Source organism: Ovis canadensis, chromosome 7, assembly GCF_042477335.2.
Source record: "Ovis canadensis isolate MfBH-ARS-UI-01 breed Bighorn chromosome 7, ARS-UI_OviCan_v2, whole genome shotgun sequence".
NCBI lineage: Eukaryota > Metazoa > Chordata > Mammalia > Artiodactyla > Bovidae > Ovis > Ovis canadensis.
The window spans coordinates 84,612,995-84,638,898 of record NC_091251.1 but is presented as its reverse complement, the minus strand read 5'-3'; the positions used below and the strand labels follow the sequence as shown (position 1 = coordinate 84,638,898).

Below are 25,904 nucleotides of genomic sequence, written 5' to 3'. Positions count from 1 at the left end.
TACTCTGTACTGGCCTTTATGGGAAAAGAATCTTTAAAAACAAAGAGTAGATATATATATATATATATATATATATATATATATATATATATATATATATATATATATATAACTGATTCACTTTGCTGTACACCTGAAACTAACACAGCATTGTAAATCAACTATACACCAATCAAAATTTTAAAAAAAGAGAGGGGAGAGAGTATTAGAACCATAAGCTCCACTTCCGACAGACTGAAAAGACAGGGGTTGGCTGAGCTGTGATTCAGAAAGGAAGCAACTGGGAGAGGAGCACGCCTCCAGCAGCTGATGTTAAGAAATCCCGAGGTTCATTTTAGCAATTTACCAATACAAGGCAAATTAAAGAAAACTGCCCTCTAACTTGAACACCTTCTATACAACCCTCAGACTGTGATTTCCTGATTCTGCTATCCCTTCAGGGATATCATTGACAATATTAACCTGATTTGCCATGTAAAAGTACATCAAAGTTAGAGAGGTGGGGAGGAGGAATTGTTCTGCACTTTCACTGGTCTCCCTTCCTCACCTACAACCTCTTGTGCCTCAGGGATGAGTGACACCTCCCTTCCGCAGCACTGGTTTTCTCTCATTCTTCCAAGTATAAAATACACTGCAAAGCAGAATGTACTCTCCTTCCGTTCTAAAATCTAGCTCAGTATACCTTCTTTTCTCCCTGTGCCTCTTCTTGGCTACAAACACCTTTGGAGATACATGTTTGATAACCATCCCAGAGTTTGGAAAAGAGAAATGCAAGTGCTACTCCCAGTAAAGAATTCTTATTTTTAAAAATGAAACCAAATATCTCTGAGTTCCTCCCTCATCAATGAACAGCTTGGACAAAAGAATTGTGCATCACTCACCTGTGTCTCCTCAACCCTGGCACCATGCCTGACTCCTAACAGTTAAGCAATAAATGGTGGGGAACTGCACTTATTTAAAAGTCCTCTAGCACTGACTTTATTACATCTTGGGACGCACACTGAAATCCTCTCATGTGTTTGAGATTAACCACATGTACACCAGCTCGCTCACCATTTAGTCTTTCTTCCGGCTTAATTTCTATTTTTCCTTTTCTCATCCACCCAAGGAGTTCCATTTTAGGGATATTTCATAGTGGTACCACATTTCAGATCATCTATATACTGAATAGAATCTAGTCTTACGCATCAGTGGTGAGTAAAAGAAAGGATCAATACCCTGTGGGTGTTCAGATTTGGGGAGCACAGCAGACAAAGGAGAGAACAGTTGAGCATAGCAAGCAAGCAACAACCCTCACATGAAACAACTTGCGCTTTCACTTACTAATTCTATGCCTCATATCTCTGCATCTCCCCCTCCTTTTTTCTTCCTCTCTTTTCCTCTCTGTTTCTTTTTCTTCTTCTTTATGAGAACTTAAGGCTGTTTGGGCACCCACAAAATTAGTCTACATTACCAAAGGCACTCATACATTTCCCATCCTATCTTAAGCATGGCTCTTGTCACCAAAGAAAGGATGTCCAGGCTCAAAAAAGTTGTCACTGTTTTCAAAACTTGCCATTGTTTTCCTACCTTTGCATCTCCCATAACAGATCGTGCAGGATGGAGACAGCAGAGCAGGTCCCTATGTAACAGGTTGCCATGGTAAAATCACAGCAATCTCATTGGTTAACTCAGACAAGTTTAAATAGCTTAAATACAAATTATAATTTTTCAATGAGTCAAGATGACATTAGTCAGCTCCTTATCTACGAATTGTTTATTGGAAAAGAAATTAAATGCTCTAAAAGATAGTTTTTAAATAACCTGGTTTGAAATCAACACATATTTCTTAAAAAAGAGAAGCATATTCACAAATATCAATGAATTCTAAGACAGTTCCTTCTCTCTATATGAATGCAGAATTCAGAGAGCTCAGTTAATGATGTCATCAAATAAAACATATTTTATGTCTGTTACAGGTTCATTGCCCAAGAGTTCTTGCATTAAGATTTCAGACAAACAGTAAATTTTACAATATTATACTTTCTTGGTAATTTTTTCTCCCCCTCTCTTTTCAGTCCCAAAGTATACACATTTATATCCTCAAACAATTTCAATATGTTGCATTTTTGTAAGTCTTTCTATTAGCACTGGTGCGTTTTTCTTATAGATACTGTCCTAAACCAAGCCAAATGTCCCTATTGGTAAGAAGTTTTAAACTATTAGAGAACTAATTCCATTTTTCAAAGTACATAATTATCCTATCAAATTTGGAGTCTGTTCAATTAATATTTTCATTGTTTAAGAAAACTACATTTTAATAAACATATTCTGAGAAGTAAGGTATGGTATAAGTAGTGAAATAAATTTTTGAAATTTGGTAACAAATTTTGTCCTTAAATTAATTTTTAAATATATTTGTATGTCAAAGCTATCTCACCATTCATACTGAATTGCCTTAAAAATCAGCCCCAGTTATAATATTTTAATTTGTTCCAAATCATTTTTCTCTAATTCTGACTGAGCAATTAAATAGAAACCTGATAATCTTATCAGTTATATATCTATGTGGTCTTTAACAATGCATGCTAATTAGGGGACTCATATTCTTTATACCAAAAGCATCCCTGTTAATCGCCCTGATAATTCATTAGAGGGAGCAAGTAGTGAATCAAAACTAAAAACAAAATTCTGTTGAAGAGATAAAGACCTTCTTGATTACGAGATGGCATTCAACAAGGGAAGATACAATGCTGAAAAGTCGCAATGTTTAGATCTGTGAAAACATATGACACGGAAGGCCCAAGCAGTGCCCTTGACTGTTGCTATCATGTATGTATAAAGTGCTCTGAAAGCACGTTAGTAAGCAAATCACTCCAAATCCCTTTAATAATGTTCTTCCATGTCCTGTACAATCCTTACTTTAGGTTCTTATCTTCATTACCATAGTCTATCTAACACTCATCTTTGGGTCTTTGGTATTTTCTTAAATGTACCTTTGGCACCTAGTTTTCCAATCTGTTTTATCAGTTAATGACAATTCTTTAAATGATGTGCGCCATGGAACATAAGTCCAGACATTAAAATCAGACATTTCACTCAAACCTCAAAGAACATCATGAACCATTTCAAACAGTTTCAGGAATGTATGCAACTTGTTAACTAATTATCTTTCAAATTGCAAAATATAGGAACTTATCTCAACTTCACCACTAAAGGCATTCTGAAACGTTTTGTCAAATAGTGAACGGTCGACTATTATACAAAAATCAGTGCAAAGGTTCATCTAGACAGCCTTAAATGAACTCTCAGATGAAGAAATAACATCATGTAGGATTTCTTGTTCTCACCATTTTTTTGCAGATAAGATTCTTTAAAATTATCTGCCTATTAAAACTGAAGATGACCTGCCTACCCATTTCCTGAGCTTCACGGCCTGTAAATGTGACATCATAAATAAATTTAAATGCAACTAAAGGCCAACCACAAATTTTAATTGACCCCTAGAACTTAGAGATAAGCCCATCTGCAAGGCTATTTTATAAATTCCACTTTTAAAGAGAAAAATCTATGAAGCAAAAAAATAAATAAAAGAAATGTAAAATGGATCAGTGTAGAGTGTTCTGGTTGTTAACATTCAGCAGTTAAATTGTAGAAGGTTGGTCACATCTTGAATTGCCACTAATGGTAAAAGGAGAATGGTGTCAATTATTTGGCACAATGCTTGACAAACCAAAGCATTTCAGAAAGGACTGACCCTTCCTTTCATCATTTACAGAAAATTAAATTTGTTCTACCCTTAATCCTCAGGGACAAAACATTATCTGTTTAATATGAATCTGTTACTTTCCACAAGAAGTGGTAGAATTTGGAAATAGGTGGTTTGAAATGTTTAAATTTGCAAAGGAACTTATTTAGGTCCCTTCCTACGCACACTATCTTAAAAAAAAAAAAAGGCAAGAAAACTTAGCTTCTAAAGCACTTATTCTCTGCTTTATAATACGTGGACATATTTTCGATTTGGCTGGATGATACTAAGGACTGCTGAATAATAACCAGGGTTCTCTCCAATCAGTTCAGCATGCATCTCATCTCTGATCTCAAGGGCACTGATAATTAGTGCCTTATATTAATATCTTCACTATTAACAGTTCAGGCATTTAGAAACAAGGTATCAATGGACTTTAACAGTTAATTTAATTCATTTTATAAATAAGCAACTGAGAATTTTGCTCCAAGTGGCTGCTAGTGTAGCCCATTCCATAAATGGCATTCTCCGAAGCATAAGGCACAATATGATACGAATGCAGCTCTTCGTAATAGAGAGACTGAGAACAGCATTCCTGTACCATAAACTTCAGCCGTTTTCTTGTATCAGAATAAGCAGTCTTATAACAGGGAGCTTCTTTAAAGTATTCATAGCTCTCTTTCTCCGTCTCTAGATGGATCTTCCTCAGCAAATTGTTAATTAACACAGACCTTCTTAAGTAGGTTTCTGGGTCTTCAAGAAATCTGAGCTTCTCAAGAGAAAGTTTAAGAATGCAGGTCCTGTCCTCAGGCAATATCAGGTGCTGAAAAGCAAATACAACCATCATTCAATCGACATTTTAGAAAAATGAAAACAAGAACCTTTGCTATTGACAAGACTCAAACAAAATTTAAAAGTATACCCTTACTTTTGGAAAATACCCATGGTAATCTTGATGTAAATCTTCTTCTTCTGCATATTTTCTCTTAAAGTAGGCTACTTTCGACGTTGTTAATGTATATGTTAATACTTTTGTTGGATAAGCTAAACAAAATAAAATAATTGGAGAAAAGTCAGATTTTACTATAGCAAAAGAGTGTTGGAAAGAGTGTTTAAAAACAAAAGTTCTACTTGTCAAAGTAAACTGATGACCCCAGAAACTAACATTTTCTCTTTACTTACTAAGCAACACAGTGAAGAAGTCAGTGGCAATTGTCCTATGGCTAAGAAGCCTGTTTGCAGGCAAATGACACTATTCAGACCCAAAATATAGGTTCAAGTTTGGGGAATTATATTTATTTTCTTATGCAGCCCCTTAGAAGCAAAGTATTAGAATTATGATACATTCTTGAAGTGTTAGTCACTATGTCTGTCCAACTCTGCAATCCCATGGACTGTAGCCTGCCACACTCTTCTGTCCATGGAATTCTCCAGGCAAGAATACTGGAATGGGTAGCCTTTCCCATCTCCAGGGGATTTTCCTGACCCAGGGATCTCCCACACTGCAAGCATATTCTTTATTGTGTGAGCCACCAGGAAAGCCCCCAATCCTCTATTTAATGTTATGCCATTTAATGTCAAAACATATCCACATTTGAAATTGATGCACAAAATGAATGGAAAGAAATGTTATTTTTCATCATGCTTTTCATTATACTGCTTCCCTTACAGAAGGCATTTAATGTTTCTCGGTTAACCAAATATATGTAAAATGGTTGGTGACCCAATTATATACTTTAAAGAAATAATCGCATGTCTACAGACAAACCCTATTATATGGTCATGGTATAACCATCCTCATAACACCTGGCTTAGCATAGGTTAATCATAAGCAAACAGTTCAAATATCATACTGATTAGAAAACTTGACCTTGGTATAATTTTTAAAGTAAAAATGTTGTTCTCTCCTTTAATACACTATTGTTGAAAAACCTAACTTGTTTAGGGAAGGATGGTGTTCTGAAGGCCTATTTTCAGAGGTTTGGTTTAAAGGGAATTTTTAGTCTGTACACTAGGTGGTGCTCTTATCATGGAAAAGAGGCAAGTATAGCTTTGAACCCTAAAGATACAGAAGGCGCTTCCTAGTGAAAGCACTGAATGAATTTAGAACAGAAATTTGAGTCCAGTTCAGTACTCATTCAACCTCAGTAGACCAGATTAGAACATAAAATTTATACTTAAGCATTATCAATTTTACCGTTAAACACACCTTTGAATATTTCTGGGTGTTGAGACCATTTGATTCACAAAATGAGTAGTTAATTAATGTGTTGGCTAAATAAATTCATGGTTAAGACATTTGATGTTTTTTCCCTGACATCTTGAATTTTTTAAATCTTAACTATTAAAAACATACTCTTTAAAAACATGACTCTTCTAAGTTTTCCTCCTTTTGGTGGCATCTGTATAACATTTCCTGTAGCTTTTTGTAGCTGGGTGGTTTTCCTTAACCAGTAGGAAAATCTACCAAAACAAAAAACAAAAAAAAATCACACCTAAAACTTTCCAAATTTTCACTGGCACAGCTGTGGATTATAAACCCAAGAGAGTCTTAAATTAGAGTTGGCATGTTCTGTAAGGGAAATAAGAATTTTAAGCCACTGGTGTGTCTGACCTAAAAAGAGATGAATGTGTAATGATCATTCACAACTGAAAAAGTCAGTACACAATTCCTGAGTTCAGTTAGCACATCTCAGTTTATATGAAATTTTCACAGATTTCAAAGGTTAGAAAAAAAGGAAAACAAAATTATTTGTAATGAAAACATCAATGAACCTAGTTTTCTCAGGGGCTGTTTTTTTTAGTTAACATTTTCTTAGGTGTATTTTTGAGCTTCCCCAGTGACTCAGATGGTAAAGAATCTGCCTGCAATGAGGGAGATCTAGGTTAAATCACTGAATTGGGAAGCTCCCCAGGAGAAGGGAATAGCTACCCACTCCAGTATTGTTGCCTGGAGAATCCCATGGGCAGAGGTGCCTGGCGGGCTACAGTCTATGGGGATGCAAAGAGTCAGATATGACTGAGCTACTAACACACTAACACTTAAAGGACTGAATCAATAAGGAAGCGAAATTTTGGGTTATTCTGTGATAACAATTAATTATTACTTATTGCTTTTTAAAATTTTTTTAACTTTTTACTTTAGAGTATAGCCTGTTAACAATATTGTAACAGTTTCAGGTGGACAGCAAAGGGACTTAGCCATACATATACATCCATTCTTCCCCAAACTGCCCTTCCACCCAGGCTGCCACATAACATTTAGTAGAGTTCCCTGTGCTATACAGTAGGACCTTGTTGGTTAACCATTTTAAATATAGCAGTGGGTACATGTTGATTCCCAATTCCCTATCTCTTCCCCTCACTCTTCCCCTGGGCAACCACAAGAATTACCGATTTCTTTTAAACCACTTAACCCGTTGATGCCATTATGGTTCTCAAAAGTTAGGAAGCATCAGAATTGTCTCTCCTAAAAACGCCAATTGCTGGGTCCTACCCCCAGAACTTCTAATTCATTGTGTCTGGGCTAGGAACAGAGAATTTCTATCTCTCACAAATTCCCAGGTAATGCTGAAGTTGCAGACCTGGGGACAGAATATTGAGAGCCTCTATGTGATAGCATTAGGCAAGCGTAGTAGTAACACTACAACAGCAAGTTGAAAACAGAACATTCAGCCCATCAACTGATTGCCTAATCGTGAGACTGCCAAGCAACTGACTTGATTGATTTTTGTTGTTGTTATTGTGACATTGGCTACATTGACTTAGATGTTTTAGCTTTATGAGCAAAGCCAGACTCCATTTAAACTAGTAGTGAAAAATGAATGAGATCACTTTTCAACATAAATTCCTCAGTTCACATTAAGAAATATCAATGACTGACAGTTATTAGCATTATAAATGACTGGACAGGTCACTAATTTTTTTTAAAAAAAGGTTCGATGAGTTACTGTAGTGCAAGAAAGGGTGAGGAAAGATTTGAAAATATAAATATATATGTATATACATTCACATATATATTTGGAAGTAAACACATATTCATTTATTTTACAAAGTAATGCAATGTCTACAGCATTAATAGCCAAGTAAAGGCCTTTTAGTGAATGACACAAGGCAGGGCAGGTGGCAACTTAGAAAAACAAGTATCAAATAAACCACGTGATGATCTGGTTAAATACTTTTTAGTTAATAATAAGACCAAAAAATATGTATGGTCCCAAGCAAGGTTCATAAAGACTCTGTCTGCTATATTCAGGCAGTTATCCTAAGATAGAGAATGTATTGGACCCTGGAAACACAGTAAATTCTCAGGGGTTTAGATTTGCGTCTCAGCTCTGTGGACGACACACTTAGCCACTTAGTTTATTGCTCTTAAAAAATACCCCCATGGGTTGTTGAAATGCTGAAAAGCTTTCACAGCTGGTATCCATTCGACAATTACTTCCTTGCATGCTGTTTAGCTATTCACAATGTTTTCGGCATCAAATTTTGGAGGATGCTTTTAGCCACTTTGAGGCTAAAATATATAGCAAACATAAGTTCCTACATCTGTTTTCTTGGCTGGATGAAAATTCAAAAAATTCAGAGCTGGGAACTATTTATTGATCACGTGTTCAGCCTACATGATCTACAGATGGGGAAACTGAGACCCAGAAGGGTTCAGTGGTTTTCAATTTGGTGTGTGTGGCTGAGAGTCTGGGTTTTTAAGGCAGGTGGAAGTGGTCCAGATCCACCACTTCTTAGTCGTGTGACCTTGAGAAACTTACATGAACACTCCACAAATTTCATTTGTTAAGTGGGGATAGAAGTAATACTGGCTCACAGGATCACTGAAATAATTCGTGGAAAGTGACTGGCATTATGCCCAGAATATAGTAAGCCCTCAATCAAATCCTAGTTCTTATTAGGGCCAATAGGCACAGATCTATCCCAGAAGCAAATCCTAGCCTGGCCTTCTAGCTTTGACCTTAAGATTCTTTCTACCACCCTGCTTCCTAGAGATACTAGATTATAATTAGAGACTTAAATCTATGTGTGTGTGTGTGCGTGCGTGCGTGCACTCAGCTGTGTCCAACTCTTTGCAACCCCATGGACTGTAGCCCACCAGGCTCCTCTGTCCATGGGATTCTCCAGGCAAGAATACTGGAGTGGGCTGCCATTTCCTCCTCCAGGGGGTCTTCCTGACCCAGGGATAAAGCTCAGGTCTGCTTTATCTCCTGCACTGGCAGGTGGATTCTTTTCCACTGAACCATCTGGGAGGCCCCAACTAGAGAGTACTTCAAATGATCAAGATGAAAATAGCACAGATACTATAACAGTTCCAAGAAAATGCTTCTAGATATATTATCACCGGTTATACAGTTCGGGTGAAGGAAATGTAACTGTTTTTTAAAATATCCAAATAGTCATTTGAAGAACTAAAGTTACTCTGAATTTCCAAATAAGTTTGCCTGTTATGACCCAGTAAACGTATGTAAATCTATTTATATAATTCTCCCATAGCTAAAAAGCCCAACTCAACCCAGACTATTATTCAAATAAAGCTGATGAAATAGACAAGAAAAAATAAAATGGCCTCTGTCTTCACAGTCCATGTCCTGAACTCTGAGAACAGCGTATAAATTATAAAATTGAATGAGGCTGAGCCTAAATTTATCTCTGAAAGTAAAATGGCTAATGCTGACTTGAATATTCAAATTGTTTTTAATACTCTAACCTCTGGGTACATAAAATATCTGTGCCAACCTCAATGTCTTTCCTAGTCTAAAATGTCAACAAACAAATGAAAAGTCACAGAACAGAATGACCATCCTTGTCATTAGAGTTCTGACAGAACAATTTATACATATTTCTTTAAATAAATGTTTAAAATGTAATTACAAATGGTTGCTTAAATGCTCTTTCTAACTCTTCTTCTTCTGCCTCCAGACAACTGAAATCCCATTAGCACACAAGTGATTTCATTTGGTGCACAGCCCATGGGCAGTACATTAAGGAAAAATCATCAGCAAATTAATTTACAAACACTTCAAGAGTACAGACGATCATAAAAGGACAACTCTTGTGATAGTAAAACCATTCTTTGCCCAAGACTGTAAAAAACCTAAGAAACGGTAAAGAAGTGATGAATTTAACATATCTTAATTTTGGTAAGGTTTTCATTTTCTACCCCACAATACTTTAATCGAAACAGGACTACCACAAAAACAGAGTTTGGACCATCCTATTGGCTGTATGCCTCTGTACCCAAAATCAAAGGAAGAGTTTGATCAATGGGGAAAATAAAGAGCTTCTAGTCAGATCAACAACCAATCCGTGATGTGGACAAACCACGTGACTCACCTTCCAGTCTCTCAACGATTTCTCTTTGCCTAGCGTTAGCCTGGGATGAGCGTTAAAAAAAGTATGTATCCCTGCTGCTGCTAAATTGCTTCAGTCATGTCCTACTCTGTGTGATACCATAGACGGCAGCCCACCAGGCTCCCTCATCCCTGGGATTCTCCAGGCAAGAACACCGGAGTGGGTTGCCATTTCCTTCTCCAATGCATGAACGTGAGAAGTGAAAGTGAAGTCACTCAGTCATGTCTGACTCTTAGCGACCCCATGGACTGCAGCCTGCCAGGCTCCTCTGTCCATAGGATTTTGCAGGCAAGAGTACTGGGGTGGGGTGCCATTGCCTTCTCCGATGTATCCCTACATATATACATAATGCTTTGCCGATGGCAAAGCTACTGAAATCCTTCCTTAAGTGCCATGGGCACACCTGTTTACAAAGAGCTACTCTACCTCTCAATGTTAGTTACATTCTGCAATCTTGCTGCATTGGCTACAGACAATTCAGCATGATCTTCCAGGACACTGGTTCTGATCTCAGTTCTACAGTTTATTTTCTTAGTGACTTAGGACAAAGTATTTAATGTCAAAGAACCCTGAGTTTCCTCATTGATTCAGTTCAGTTCAGTCACTCAGTCGTGTCCAACTATTTGCGACCCCATGGACTTCAGCACACCAGGCTTCCCTGTCCATCATCAACTCCTGGAGCTTGCACAAACTCATGCCATCGAGTCGGTGATGCCATCCAAACATCTCATCTTCTGTCATCCCCTTCTCCTCCTGCCTTCAATCTCTCCCAGGATCAGGGTCTTTTCCAATGAGTCAGTTCTCATTGATTAAGTGAGGCCAAATATCAAAATCACTGAGTTGTGCATGGATTAAATGAGATGTTTAAAAAGCACTGAGAGCCTGTCATACATCCACATATTTTCTGCTCAATATTACACATTACTATTGTAGTGGCCTTATTTTTGAAGCCATATATGTGAGTGTATACATGCCACTCAGCAGCACTATGTTGTATGGAGGACATCTGTCCTCTCTTTAGTGTTAAGCAGAGGATGCATGAAACATCCGTGAGTGGATTCAAGAAGACAGACAGGTGCAATATGCAAGGCTGTAATGCTACATCTTCTGTAGACCTTTAGCTTTGCTGATGTTTAGCAATATCCCATCAATCTTCTCCCTCATAACCCCTTGCCTGGCACCTTTCTGGATAATACGCTCTAGAGGAGCAGAAATCATTGCCAGTTTTTAGCTGTGAATCAATGGGGCAACCTGTTCCTTCAGAAGTATCTTCCACTCCAGGCACACGATTGACCCTACTTGCAGTTTAAAATTACCAACAAGTTGCAGCTTCTGGAAAACTTTCTAAGGAACTTCCAAGGGATACTGACAGCCAGGGAGTTACAGATTTTTTTCAGGAAACTAGCAGCGTAAAGACAGCCCCAAGCACAGATATGTAATATTAAATCAAAGACCATTTGATGTTCCACACGCCTACCTTGTTTCACTGGTGATGGTCTCGGAACCAAAGAGAACATCTTTAAATGGACAGGATCAGCCAGGGAACCATATTTACCTTTGATACTGCACTGCAGCCTACATAATGAGATCTGGCTCTACTAATGAGAGAGATGCAGTGCAGCAGGTTCCTGGGGGAAGTTTTGTGACTTATCGCCCCTCGGAAGTGCATTCCTTATTTTGAAGGATGAGGCTCCCTTACACTCTACCTTTTACCTTAGAAAGTGGGAATGAATCAGAAAGAACACTGGCAAAACAACCGCACTGACAGGTGGAGGTGACAGGAAACATCAACAATGTCTAGGGAAATGCTCTACTTCCTTAGGCACCCCAGTCTGTTGCTCAGAGAAGGGTTTTAAATCCCTGCTATGTGTATGGAAGTAGCCTTTTTTTTTAAGTATAGTTGATTTATAATGTTAGTTTCAAAGCGAATCTACTATACATAAATGTATATCCAGTCTTTCTTTTAGATTATTTTCCCATGTAGATCACTACAGAGTATTGAGTAGAGTTTCCAGTGCTACACAGGCAGTCCATGTTAGTTATCTATTTTATATGTAGTCGTGTATCTATGTGGAGAAGGCAATGGCACCCCACTCCAGTACACTTGCCTGGAAAATCCCATGGACGGAGGAGCCTGGTGGGCTGCAGTCCATGGGGTTCGCAAAGAGTCAGACACGACTGAATGACTTCACTTTCACATTTCACTTTCATGCATTGGAGAAGGAAACGGCAACCCACTCCAGTGTTCTTGCCTGGAGAATCCCAGGGATGGCGGAGCCTGGTAGGCTCTCTTCTATGGGATCACACAGAGTCAGACATGACTGAAGTGACTTAGCAGCAGCAGCAGCAGCAGTGTGTCTATGTTAATCCCAATCTTTCAATTTATCCCCCCTTATACCCTGATAACCAAAAGTTTATGTTCTACATCTGTAACCCTATATCCATTTTGTAGATAAGTTCACTTGTACCCTTTTTTATACTCCCCATATAAGATATGATATTTGTTCTTCTCTGTCTGACTTATTTCACTCAGTTTGACAATCTCTAGGTCCATCCATGCTGCCGCAAATGGCATTACTTCATTCTTTCTAAGGCTGAGTAATATTCCATTGTATATATGCACCTGCTGCTGCTTCTGTTATTCAGTTACTAAGTCATGTCCAACTCTTTGAACCCTAAGGACTGTAGCCCACCAGACTCCATGGGGTTCTCCAGGCAGGAATTCTGGAGTGGGTTGTCATTTCCTTCTTCAGGGGATCTTCCTAACCCAGGGATTGAACCCAGGGATCAAACCCACTTCTCCTGCACTGACAGATGGACTCTTTTACCACTGAGACACCCAGGAAAAATATATGTACCACATCTTTGCTTCCATGTCCTCTTGGCTATTGTAAATAGTGCTAAGGTATCACCTTACACTAGTAAGAATGGCCATAATTTTTAAAAAAATCTACAAACAATAAATGCTGGAGAGGGTGTGGAGAAAAGGGAACCCTCCCACACTGTTGATGGAATGTAAACTGAACAGTCATATGGAAAATAGAATGAAGATTCCTTAAAAAACTAAAAACACAGCTACCATATGATCCAGTTACCCCACTCCTGGGCATATATCCAAATTTGAAAAGATTTACTTAATTTTACAAATTTACTTAATTTGAAAAGATCCATGCACCCTGATGTTCAAAGCAGTAGTCTTTTCAAAAGTACCTCATTTGTAACACCCTCATTTTCTTCCACTTTGATACTACCATCGAGTTTGGGTAGATCACCAAAAAAATTAAGCCAGATATCCAGAAGTGTTGTAGAAAAACATAAATTAAACCTAATCATTAACTTTACTAAGAATAGAGTCATTCCTCAATTTCAGGGCACTGGTTCCAGGGCCCCCACAGATACCCAAATCTATAGATGCTCAAGTCCCTCATATAAACTTACGTTGTACAGTTGGCCCTCATATTTGTGGGTTCCATGCCCTTGAACATCTTGCTCTGGAGTTGGTTAATTCTCTGCCCTCACTCATTACTGCCTCATTTATGTCACCACCTGGAGTTGTTGTGGTGATAAAATGTTCTTTATTCACTAAAGAGTAATAGACACTTCTTTAAGTTACATTGTGTTCAACTCTTGCATACCGCTTAGTAGATGTCTTATCTCCCACATAAGATACTGAGCCATAAAGCGGTAAAATAAGACTCCAGGTTTCTGAGTCCTGATTCTCTTTGCAATGTCCCCAACTTTTCTTCACATCTTAACCCATGCCCCCTTTTAATAAACATTTTAAAAGTAACACAAATTCTGATACACCACCATGGAGGGGATTTTCCAGGTTCCCTGTCCCTCCTCTCCTCTTGATTATCACTAATATTTAGAAGACTCATATATTTCTATCTACCAAGAAGATTTACTTTTTGCATTTTACTTTCTATAATTCATAGCATGAGAAAAGGTTTAAGTTTTTCTAAATATAGTTACATTACAATACGGAACATAACACTAGCAAATCCTTTGTTAATATCCTCCCACTCCTATTGAGAATTATGGCAGCAAACTAGATATCTGCTTTTAGCCTGTTAAATTTAATCGTGAAAAATTAAAAAATAATTGTGTTAAACTAAAAAGTGGATACATTAATGCAATGTATTGAGACTATCTAGATAGACAGCTTACTAAAAATAAGATGGAAGGCAGGGAGTGCTGACAAAAATTAGCCCCTCCCAATATCTAAAGATGTACTTCTTCAGTTTTCATACTGCACAGTTATGGTAAATTTGCTCCCTGCTTCTGAAACCATTATATAGGCTTTTTCTGGGGTTCTGAAGTGTATTGCTTTGACAGATACAACAACCTGAACTGGTTGTGCCTTGGCTCTAGAGCTATTGTTGGGATGTTGGTATTTTGACAGTGAAAGCCAACTGGCAAGAGTCCTCAGTGGAAAGCCCAGATGTAGAGGCAGTGGTCTCAGCATCTTAAACCTTTCAACATTTCTCCATGTTTCAAAGCATCTTCTAAATCCCACGAAAGTAACATGACATAAAACTGAATGCAGAATGATGTTCATGAACACCTAAAAACTTCCAAATAGAGTACTGCATGAAAAATTGAAACTATAACTTGATTTCAGTTATAACTTGCTTGATCTTAGCCTTAAGTCTTAGTATACTCCTAAGCCTTAAGTATACTCCTCTCTATAAGACATGATATGTTCAAGTGTAGCTGGTCTTCCCATTGACAAGAGAGACTAGCTACACTGGCTAATTACAAATTGGTGAAATGTTTTTTCATGCTCTTAGAATCTACTAATGTCTCTAGGATTAAATGCTTAGGTTATAATGATTTGTTTTCATTTATTTAAACACCATTATAATATTTTCTGGTGAATGACTTTAAATAGATATGGTCATCAAGATCGCACAGTAAATATTCTGCACATTATACATTCATGATAGAATCAAAATTCAAATTTAAGAACTATTTTCACTTGACCTTTTGATTATGACAGTGGTTTCAATGAAAGAGCAGACTCATTCACATAAACTGAAGGGCCCTGAATGATTTTAAACTTCTATGCATATTAAATAGGGATAGGATGTATAGAAATTACTAATGCAAAGGCTAATAATGCATATACATGAGCCAACACTTATGGTTGCTTTACTCAAACTTTCCTCAGATTGATAGCATGACTAGAACTCTATATGTATCTCATGACAGCTGACAGTAAATTTTATTGGTCTCTTTGGATTTGTTTCTCACCATAAAATGTAGTAATTATGATGGAGGAAGGAAAACAGGTGGATGGTGCTAAAGACTAATGAAACAAGCATTTCGGGACTCAAGCAGTCATCTTTAGTGCTTAAAATTATTAAGCTACAGATATTTCAATAAGTGATCAAAGAGACCAGTACTTGTAAAGTCTCAAGACATCCACAAAAACTAAACAACCAGATTAGAATAAATTTTCAAATAGGTTTCTGAATAAAATTGCTCAATTATTTATTTTTGCAAAAGGAGGTAAGGAAAGAGAAGAAATATGCCACGGTATGTTTTTCTGTATTTAATTATAATCTGCTAGACTGGTTACCTATAGGAACTGCACATGGATAGCTCAGTACATGTGAAAGTTACACACCACTGGAGGATTGAACACTCAGTAAAAGACTATGTTATATCCTGAAAACTGAGTTAACATGCTTGACACTCATGGGTTTCTATCACAATGACTTCAATGCAAATTAAATTTTAAAAATCACCACATTCTCTTTTTGCAGAGAGCTCTCTTTATTGCCTTCATTTCAGACATGTACCAATGTGCTCATAGGGTTTCCGCTTGACATGTTCGCCAAGCCAGGCTACCTAATTTGGCCCCACCCTACTCATATGAGTCTTCAGGAGGAAAATCTGCCAGCCCACAAATGTCCTTTCTACAGAAAACCTCTATTGACTTCTACCCAGCAACCATCTATATAAACAACCCCTTACATTGATCTTGTAAGTTATGGTAATGCTGCATTAGCATTTATTTCTCTGGATACATATTTAAACAGTAATTTCTTTTAAGCTAGTGATTACCTGGTAATGCTGAATCAATCTGAAAAGTGTATTTCTAGGACAGCTTCAGAAAATCTGGTGAAAGTTCCCCTTTTCACAGTGAGCATTTCTCAAAGCCTCAGACTCATGAATGGCTACCTGAGGTTTTGAAACAAGGAGAGAAACACAAATAACATTGGAAGAGTCAGAACTGCACTGACTTGAACTGGTTATCAAGTCAGGAGAAGGCATGCAATAGGAAGATACTAAGATGTTTGAGGTGGAGTTGATCTGGACCAAAGAAGTAAGTAAACCTTCAAAAATACACAGTTACTATAATATTCTCCATTTAATTTAATTGTAAATATGAGGACTCTTAACTATTCTAAGAAATGTGGAAATAAATGAATAACATCTCATCACATATTTACTGGGCAATTATTTGGGGGATGTTATTAGTAGATTGATTTTAAAAAACAGGTATAATTAGTTCTTTAAATGCCAGACTTTTGTATGATTTCAAGAAATATTCTCTCTAAAGTAACAATTCAGCAGTTAACTCAAAACAGACTTACTCAATCGTTCACTGGAATACACACTATTTCTCACAAGATTTGAAATTGTCAAAGGGTACTTTATCTTTGAAGACAGTTTTTCTTTAAAGGGCCATGTTTAACTGCACCTTTATTTTTACATGGATGTATGCTTACAGATCTCATCATCTTCTATATTTAGAGAGATGAGCTTTCCAAAGGAAGATAGGCAGCCAATGAGGAGGATCCCGTCAAAAGAGAGGTGAGTTACTATGGTTACTTTTCAGGAGATTGAGTAACAGTGAACTGGCTGCTCCCAGCCAAATGGACCCTTTCCAGAGCCGGACCTAAAAAGAATGTTGCTCTCCATACGTGTTGATTCAATTAGCCAAAGCTACACTATCCTTGTCGCCTTAACCACAGGTTTTCTTTGGGATCTCACTGCTTCCAGCCCTCCTAGCTGCACACAGGCAGTAAAGTCAAAGGAAAAACAGGGAGGACTGAAAACTTCCGAGCACAAACCTAACAGCGACGGGCAGGGGCATCTGCAAGAACAATCCCAAGATTTAAAGAAGAAAAATCAAATCATATTGTTCGGGACCACCAGCTAGCTACTTTTCAATGACTGGGGCGGGGTGGGATCCCAGAACACGTCCGATCCACGCCCTCAATGAAAGAGTCTTTTCTGAGCCTGAGGCGGGCACCTGGCTGGATAAGTTCAGACATACCTTGCAAGCTGGGTCCACTCACCCGGAGACCGGCGCATGCACCTGTTTCATAAAGGCGCGGGGTTCGGTGCTCCCTCCCGCTTTTACGGCGCTGTCACTCTTCAGAAGGGCACTGACAGCGACAGCGACGGTGGCGGTGGCGCGACAGTGGCAGCGGCGGCAACTGCAGCTCGGCGGGCAGCCCTGGCTCCTGCAGGTCCGTCCCTCCAGTCTCTGAAGCGCCTCTCGCTCGCGGTTCGCAACGCGAGGCAGGCTCGCAGCTGTTCTCAGCTCGCATTGGACCAGAGGGAGCAGATGTTATCCGGTTGCTAGGAGCGTTGCTAGGAGGCGATGACGCCCCTCCATAGCTCGGGAGCAACTTTTCTGCAGGTCGGTGCGCTGGTGGGGGCTGCTGGGAGGAAGGTTTAAGAACAGGAACCAGGAAGGTGGCGAATAAAGAGCCCCAAATAGAGGGTCCTGTACTTGCCCGATCTGAGGCCTAAAGAACCGGTCGGGTGAACGCCGTGGCTCTGTGTGCCGGGCTTCAGGCCCTGGTGCGCTAGCCTGGGCAGGTGATGACGGCCGCGCCTCTTATGGGAGGGTCACTCGCTGTAGGCCCTGGCTGGGTGTCCTGTAGAAGGATCGGGTTTGGGCATGCGAGAGGGTTGGCACTTCCAGCGGCTGAAGAAGCAGCAGGACTCTGTTAGTGCCTCTAGACCCGCTGGGATGCTATTCACCTTGGGGCAGGTCCCTGGCAAGGCGAGAGATGAAGGAGTGTGCGTGTGTGAGGAGGTGAGGCGCACGGGACAATGAGTAGAGGATCCTCCGCCCTCTGGGACTCTTCTCTCCAGTGTGTTCCTGTTTGTGTCTGCAGGTTTGAACATTTGATAGATTTTGAAGAGGGGAAAAACAACTAATACATGGCAATCAGTCCAGAGTCTAAATCCTTTTGGCACTGTCTGTGGCTGCCTACTGGTATAGTGCCAAAGGTTTCAGAAAAAAATGACCCTGTGGTCTGAAGTACTTTATGCAGTTAGAAAGGCTTTATTTTGATCCAGTGGCTAATTAAAACCTCAGGCTAATAAGCAAACTTCTTTAAAATGAAAATATACAAAAGAAAACGTACTTTTCACAAAGGAGACTGGAGAAGGTATGCAAGTATCAGTCATTCACACTTTAGTATAAAGTCACCCAAAAGCTTGTGCTGTCTCTGTACTGTATCACTCAGGCTATGTTTTTATTTTTTTATCATCACTTCTTGTTGTTGTTGTTATTGTTCAATGGGGTTGTTGTTCTTGGGTGGAGGGGGATGTTGAGAATGCCAATGTGGGCAAATTTGGGTAGTCAGTGAGCCAAATGAAAGAAGGAAAGATGACAAACATAGCAGAGAAATTTTGCCAAGTGCTATTCTCAGAAAATGAATATCATTGAAGAAGTAGATACACAACTTCCCTATAGGGTCAGGTCAGGGTCTGGAAGGAAGAGGACACCTCTGGGAATCAATTAAAAAGAAAAGTTGCTTTCTTTGGAGCCAGAGCAGAGCTGCTATACACTGTCAAGCTGACTCCTGCAATGGCAGATTTTCTTCACAGTTCAAGGGGCTACAGAAAGTGGCCCTACAAATCTCAGGGACCTCTGCCCCTTGGGTACCCAGTACCAACTTAATACCTATAATAGAATGCAGAGTTAAGAGTTTGTTGGCCCTAAGATTGAAATACTGTAAACTTGTACTAATAATAAACTCAATTTTAGACATCCACTCACAATACACATGTATATCAAATCATTATGTTGTATGCTTTAAATATTTTAGAGTTTTGTCCGTTACACCTCTGCAAAGTAGTAAGGGAAAGTTGGTAATTTAAAATCCATGTGGAAAAAATAAATAAATAAGTAGGTTGAAGATCTGATGATTTCATGCCAGCTATAAGGTAAGAAAGGTGGCTTTGAGACTGGCACACCTCAAATCTGGGCAATGGCCACAGCCAGAATTATACCACTACTACCTGTTCTAAGTGAGGAAAGGAGCTGCTATCTCAGTCAGCCTTGCCTTCTTGGCTAGCTTATTTCCAGAGGCGCTCTCCTTTGCTGTTCATGGCCCACTTTTTTCAGGTTCCTTGAATCGGGAAGGTTCTCATTGGTCTCAGGGATTTTGTACATGCTGTTTCCCCTTCCTTAATGTGCCTCTCTTTCACCTGGCTTACTCCTACTCAGCCTTCAAGTCTCAGCTTAACTACCACTTCCTCATAACTACTTACTTCTTTAACTACCCACTTCCTGAGTGACTTTCCCTCACAGACTTCCACCAACTAGATTAACCCCCTAATTACGTTCCCAATCTTCCTACTGATCCCACTTCACAACAGTCATCACACCAGGTTTTCAGCTAGTCCCACCTTGTTAACACTGTGTCCCCAGCACCTAGCACACAGTACCTGGCTGCGTTGTGTTAGTTGCTCAGTCGTGTCCAACTGTGACCCCATGGACTGTGGCCCACCACGATCCTCCATCCATGGAATTCTCCAGGCAAGATTATGTGAGTGGATTGCCATTCCCTTCTCCAGCAGTACCTGGTACATCAAAGCTAATTATGATGACATGCGTGTGCATGGTATCACCCAGCCTGGCTTGGGGCTTCTGTTTTCACCTTAGCTGTGTAGCTATCAGTTACTGAACTTACATAAGCCATACGGGTGGCCACTACTTGTTGTCCTTTTTGTTAAGTGAAGGAGAGGAAAAAACTCTATTACACAGAAAACTGTTTTCTTCCCTTAATGAACATTGTATTGGTACAGCAACTTCTCTTCCCTCTTAAACCACTTTATAAAGGTCACTTACTCTCTGTACACCTAAAACTAACATAACATTGTAAATCAATTATATGAAGTGAAATGAAAGTTGCTCAGTTGTGTCTGACTCTTTGCAACCTTGTGGACTATACAGTCCATGGGTAGCCTTTCCCTTCTCTAGGGGATCTTCCCAACCCAGCAATCAAACCCAGGTCTCCCACATTACAGGCGGATTCTTTACCAAATGAGCTATGTGCCGATATAAAATAAAAATCTTTTAAAAGAATATTGCCTATGGCTGAATGTTATTAGAAAAAAGAAAACTTTAACTGACTTCCACTAAAAAAGTCACTGTCTGGATTTTAATGGCATTGGAAAATAACCTAAAAGTCATTTATACTCCTAATTCTTTTCCTCCAAAGTAGGTGTGAGTCCTTTGAGCTGAACTGTTTCATCTTTCCTTAAAATTCTTTCCCAACCTCAGGTAAAACATAGCCTCCATCATCACATGCTGCATCTCTATGGAGCAAAAGAAAAAAAAAATCTGTTTAGAAGCAGCTAGCTAATTTGACCAACATGGACAGAACTTCTAGTATACGATATTAGAAAAGACCAGGAAATTGCCTTTTTTTGCTGTCAATATAACTCATCAAATAATTACCAAATTCCGCTTCATCTTGAGGGACCACCTCAAGAAAAATAACAGATGTTTGAAGACACGAAGGAAAGGTCAAGGTAATCTCAAGATCACACAGTTACTTGTTGGTAAAGTCAGAAATAGAAACAGGTATAAGAGTTTAATCTGTACTGAACCACACAGTGGTATGTCTGCAGATATAATTTTATAAATTCTTCAATTCTTCTGGTAAGTGATTAGAGCAAATCTTTCACCAAACAATTTTGGGTTTAAAAATTAAATATTAAAATACCATACCACTCACCTGAGAATTCATCTAAACTCTAGTTTTTTCACCATTGAATCTTTCCCCTCCTTGAGATAACCACAGAAATAACACTAATCTGTCTCCTACTCCTTATCTATTTGGTGAAAAGAATTAGATGTTTTCTTATGTAGTAGAATGCACATTAAAATTCACCAGAGCTCTGAATTGTCACCCAAGTCCTCTTGAGCCATGTCTCTGAATCTCCCTGGCGAGACGCTAGAGAAATTATAAAGAGACTATGAGGTTTACAAGACATATAATGAGATTTGATTCATCCATCAAATGTTACTCAAGATAATTAAGATTTTTTTTAATTGCTGCAAAAGACTTTAAGAATCACAGTCATGGATGTTGTCGCAATTATTTTAACACTTAAGGATGTTTAAGTCTCTGTTGAAGGAATGTCAGGAGACAGCAATCATTTGTCAAGTTTGGTTCTGCAGATGATTGACTTTAAAAATATCTTTCCTTGGCAATATTCTCCTTTTGCTCATAATTTTAATATTTTCTTTGGTGTTTTAAAATATCACATAGGTATGCAGTGTACAGACACACGTAGAAATGCTCAACTGCACTCAGTGTGACTGCTCAAACTCTGCCCTGTGACTTTAGAAATGGGACCTCAAATGATCTTCATTTGCAGCCCCCACCTACTACCCTAAAGAGTGTTAAAAATGCTCTAAGATGAGGAGGGGAACAAGTAGAATTCTTAATCAGCATGTAATGTTCTAGTGCCACCACAAGTTAGGAAGAACTTCAGCAACCTAAGAAATGAGCTTGTAGTTAGGAAGCTTTCCTTAAATAATCATGGCTACCACAACATTTGAGATAATTTTTCTAAAGAAAAGATAAAAAACTAAGTGTGCTAAATGCTGTCTAGAAGATTCTCACTAAATTGATTCATTTTCCTGTATGCACAAATAAATGACAATTCCAAGCCTTCTTAAATGTAAGTGGAACCAAGTGACTAGTCCTGGTCAGTGGACAGAGGTAGAGATTGCCACCACTTAGCCTGACTCCTTAAAGAGATTTGATTCCCATGCTTTTTCTTCCCCCTCTATTTGCATGACTGAATAAATAAATATTCCTCTAGAGGCTCTAAGGATTCTGAGATGGACCTCAATCCCTAAAATGCTAAGATAGCAAGCTGTATGGACAAGAACATCTTAATGAGAAATAAACCTTTATACTACTAACTCATCAAAAGTTTGGTTTATTGTAACACATAGCATTAATCCCCTCAACTAACACAGTAGGCAAAATGGTAAAGATAAAATTTCCCTGAAACATCTATAGATTTTTTTCCATTTTCTTTTTTGGTTTGGGGGATGTCAGTGGTGCTTTTACTGCTGTGGAGGTGTCTGTTCATAACAGTTTTGTTCCCTCTACTTCTGGCTTGCTGCATCTGAGCCTTATAAACTTATCAGAACTGTCTATACATAGAAGGGAGAGGACTCTGGAAGAGGGCCTTTCAGATGAGTAATTCCCCACACATTCCATTTGTACAGGAATGCCTACATTTTTCTCAGAATCCTCCTCAGATGAAATTAAGTTATTTCAGGTGATCTTATATTTATAGAGCTCCTTGGGCTGTGTGCTAAGTCACTTCGGTAGTGTCCAACAGTTTGCAATGCTATGGACTGTAGCCCAACAGGGTCCTCTGTCCATGGGATTCTCCAGGCAGGAATACTGGAAGGGGTTGCCATGGCCGCCTCTAAAGGATCTTCCGAACCCAGGGATCAAGCTCACATCTCTTCTGTCATTGGCAGGCAGGTTCTTTACCCCAGGCGCCACCTGGGAAGTCCACAGAGTTCCTTGAATGTGTGCTAAGTTGCTTTAGTTGGGTCTGACTGCCCACCAGGCTTCTCTCACTTACCTAACATTCTTAATGTAAATTCAGCACTTTAAGCTAGCATTTGTCAATATATACTGATTTGTATCTGTGTTCCACATAAAAGCCTACCTCACCCTAAAACCAAAACAAATTATATGGGTCATAAATGTAATGCTTATAGTTCTAGTATATCTATGTCTGAAGTTGGTATGATTTCGGAGTTAATGTTTTTTGTATATGCTAAAATAAGCAATATCATTCAGGCCCATAAAATTTGCATGTTGATGCTGCAAAACTGTATCTTTTTTAAAGATGCAAAAATTTCACACGTATGCATAGAAGCCATCTGCTTAAACTTTATTGATAAGACCAGTAGCAGCAGTTTTACAAAATTGGAATGATTTTCAGTTTTGAACTAATGTGAGTTCAGTTGCAGCAGACATTTTGTACAAACTGGGGCTAATGCTTCTTCTATGTTTTTGTTTTAAACAAAAAGCAATTAGAATTTATCCTCATGCATTTAAATATCTAATACAGAAATAGTTTTTAGCCTGCATAAAATATGCTTCCAACATCACTGTGAGGCTGAACATCTGCCTTAAGGATTATTTGTACATGAAAAACAGTATAATTCTTCCAATCACAAACTTATTCTTTATCACAGGTAAACCATTTTATATTTTCCAACATAGTTTCAAAGGGTATTTCTAATATAAGAGTATTAATCTTGAATTGAGTATCAACATTGAATATTTCACTAGCCTGCCCAGTTAAAACATAAGATATAACAGTGTAAGAATAATACATTAAAACCATTGTTATGAAATCTTGAACATTACAAAAGGTAGAAAGGTAATCTAGTTAAGCTGAACAGTTAAAAAATTTCCAAACCTTTTCCTAAACACTATTCACTGATAGAATTTAGTAGTTTTAAAAATGGTGTAGGTCATTGCATTCTATAGCTGTTTGTTCTGGTAACAGCTAGAAATACATTCATGCTTCTTAAATAGGAGACACCATAAGTCAATAAGTCATATTGTGAGAAACACGAGGATACCTATATGGAATGTTCTGAACATTTTCAGAAGTTTCTAAAATAAAAATTCAACCTTTTAGGAGGGAAAAAAAATTTTGTTTTTCTCTTAAACCTCTGTACCACCCAGAGATTGATTCTCTGCTGGGAAATTGAGTAAATATGACAGCAGCTGGATCTGAAAAGGCCCATGAAGCAATGGGAAAGGTTGGGGACAGCTCCTACCTTACAACCAGCAAGTTATAAGGCCCTGCACAACAATTTGCCCAGGTACACCTGCTAGTGACTTAGAAACCTAAAGGAGGACCAGCTTTTATATTACACCATATCATAATAAACTTTCCCACCAGTGAAATCCATGAAACTAATAACCAGCATTCACAACCACCAAAAAGTCAGGGCAGTGTGGTACATATAAATAACTCACTGAAGTAAACACAGGAAAGAAAAGGTACAGGTTTACAATATTAATACGTCTCCAGCATCCAGCTGTGAACAGAACAGAAATACAAAACACACTCCCTACTAAGAACAGTGTGTTCCATGTAGGGTAGCACAATCTCCCCAAAACAGTTACATATGTTAAAAATGAATGAATCATTCACATTTTTTCATGCAAGTTCCTCAAGAACACCCATCAAAAGTTGAGATATAAAGGAAAACCAATAAAATATTTTAAAACAACAGAGTTGCACACAGTATGCATATGGTAAAACATAAATGTGTGAATGTGAACAACTGTTTCGGATGCCATATGAAGACCAAAAAAGAATTAAGAGTCAAATTTATCTTGTACTGTGAACACAAAATATTGCTATGAAATCTTGGATGTACCTTGAAAATATTTCTTTTAATCTTTACTTCCTTCTGAGAGATAATAAATGCCATTTAGGAAGAAAATGATTTTGTGGATGAGGACAGTCACTTGAGAGGAAAGAGATGAAGAAGACTGCTTCAAAAGAAAAAATAATATAGACTGAGGGACCTTTGTTGATGGGGGAAGAATCTTTCCAAATACTGTATTCAAATCCCATTTTGTGAAAAAAAAAATGCTATGTAATACTTTCCTTGTTCTTGACCTAAATCAAACCCCTTATGATTATACAGTGGAAGTGCCAAACAGATTCTGATAGGCAGAGTGCCTGAAGAACTATGGACAGAGGTTCGTGACATTGTATAGCAGGCAGTAATCAAACATCCCCAAGAAAAAGAAAGGCAAAAAGGCAAAATGGTTGTCTGAAGAGGCCTCACAAATAGCTGATAAAATAAGAGAAGCTAAAGGCAAAGGAGAAAAGGCAAGATATACCCATCTGAATGCAGAGTTCCAAAAATAGCAAGGAGAGATAAGAAAGCCTTCCTCAGTGATCAGTGCAAAGAAATAGAGGAAAACAATAGAATGGGAAAGACTAGGGATCTCTTCAAGAAAATTAGAGATACCAAAGGAACATTTCATGCAAAGATGGGCACAATAAAGGACAGAAATGGTATGGACCTAATAGAAGCAGAAGATATTAAGAAGAGGTGGCAAGAATACACAGAACTATACAAAAAAGATCTTAATGACCCAGATAACCACGATGGTGTGATCACTCACTTAGAGCCAGATGTCCTGGCGTCGAAGTTAAGTGGGCCTTAGGAAGCATCACCAAGAAGACAGCATATTAAAAAGTAGAGACATTACTTTGCCAACAAAGGTCTGTCTAGTCAAAGTTATGGTTTTTCCAGTAGTCATGTATGGATGTGAGAGTTGGACCATAAAGAAAGCTGAACACCAAAGAATTGATGTTTTGAACTGTGGCATCAGAGAAGACTCATGAGAGTCTCTTGGACTGCAAGGATATCCAACCAGTCAATCCTAAAGGAAATTAATCTCGAATATTCATTGGAAGGACTGATGCTGAAACTCCAATACTTTGGCCACCTGATGCAAAGAACTGACCCATTGGA

General features: G+C 38.5%; 1 long non-coding RNA gene across 1 annotated transcript; it reads right to left on the bottom strand.

Moving 5' to 3' along the window:
* Positions 1-1,083: 1,083 nt before the first annotated feature.
* LOC138931569 (uncharacterized) lies at positions 1,084-17,707 on the bottom strand. The gene is made up of 4 exons (XR_011446620.1): positions 17,379-17,707; positions 16,160-16,276; positions 4,656-4,771; positions 1,084-4,550 (listed from the first exon to the last, which is right to left on the bottom strand). It is a non-coding gene; the product is annotated as an uncharacterized lncRNA (long non-coding RNA).
* Positions 17,708-25,904: the final 8,197 nt, after the last annotated feature.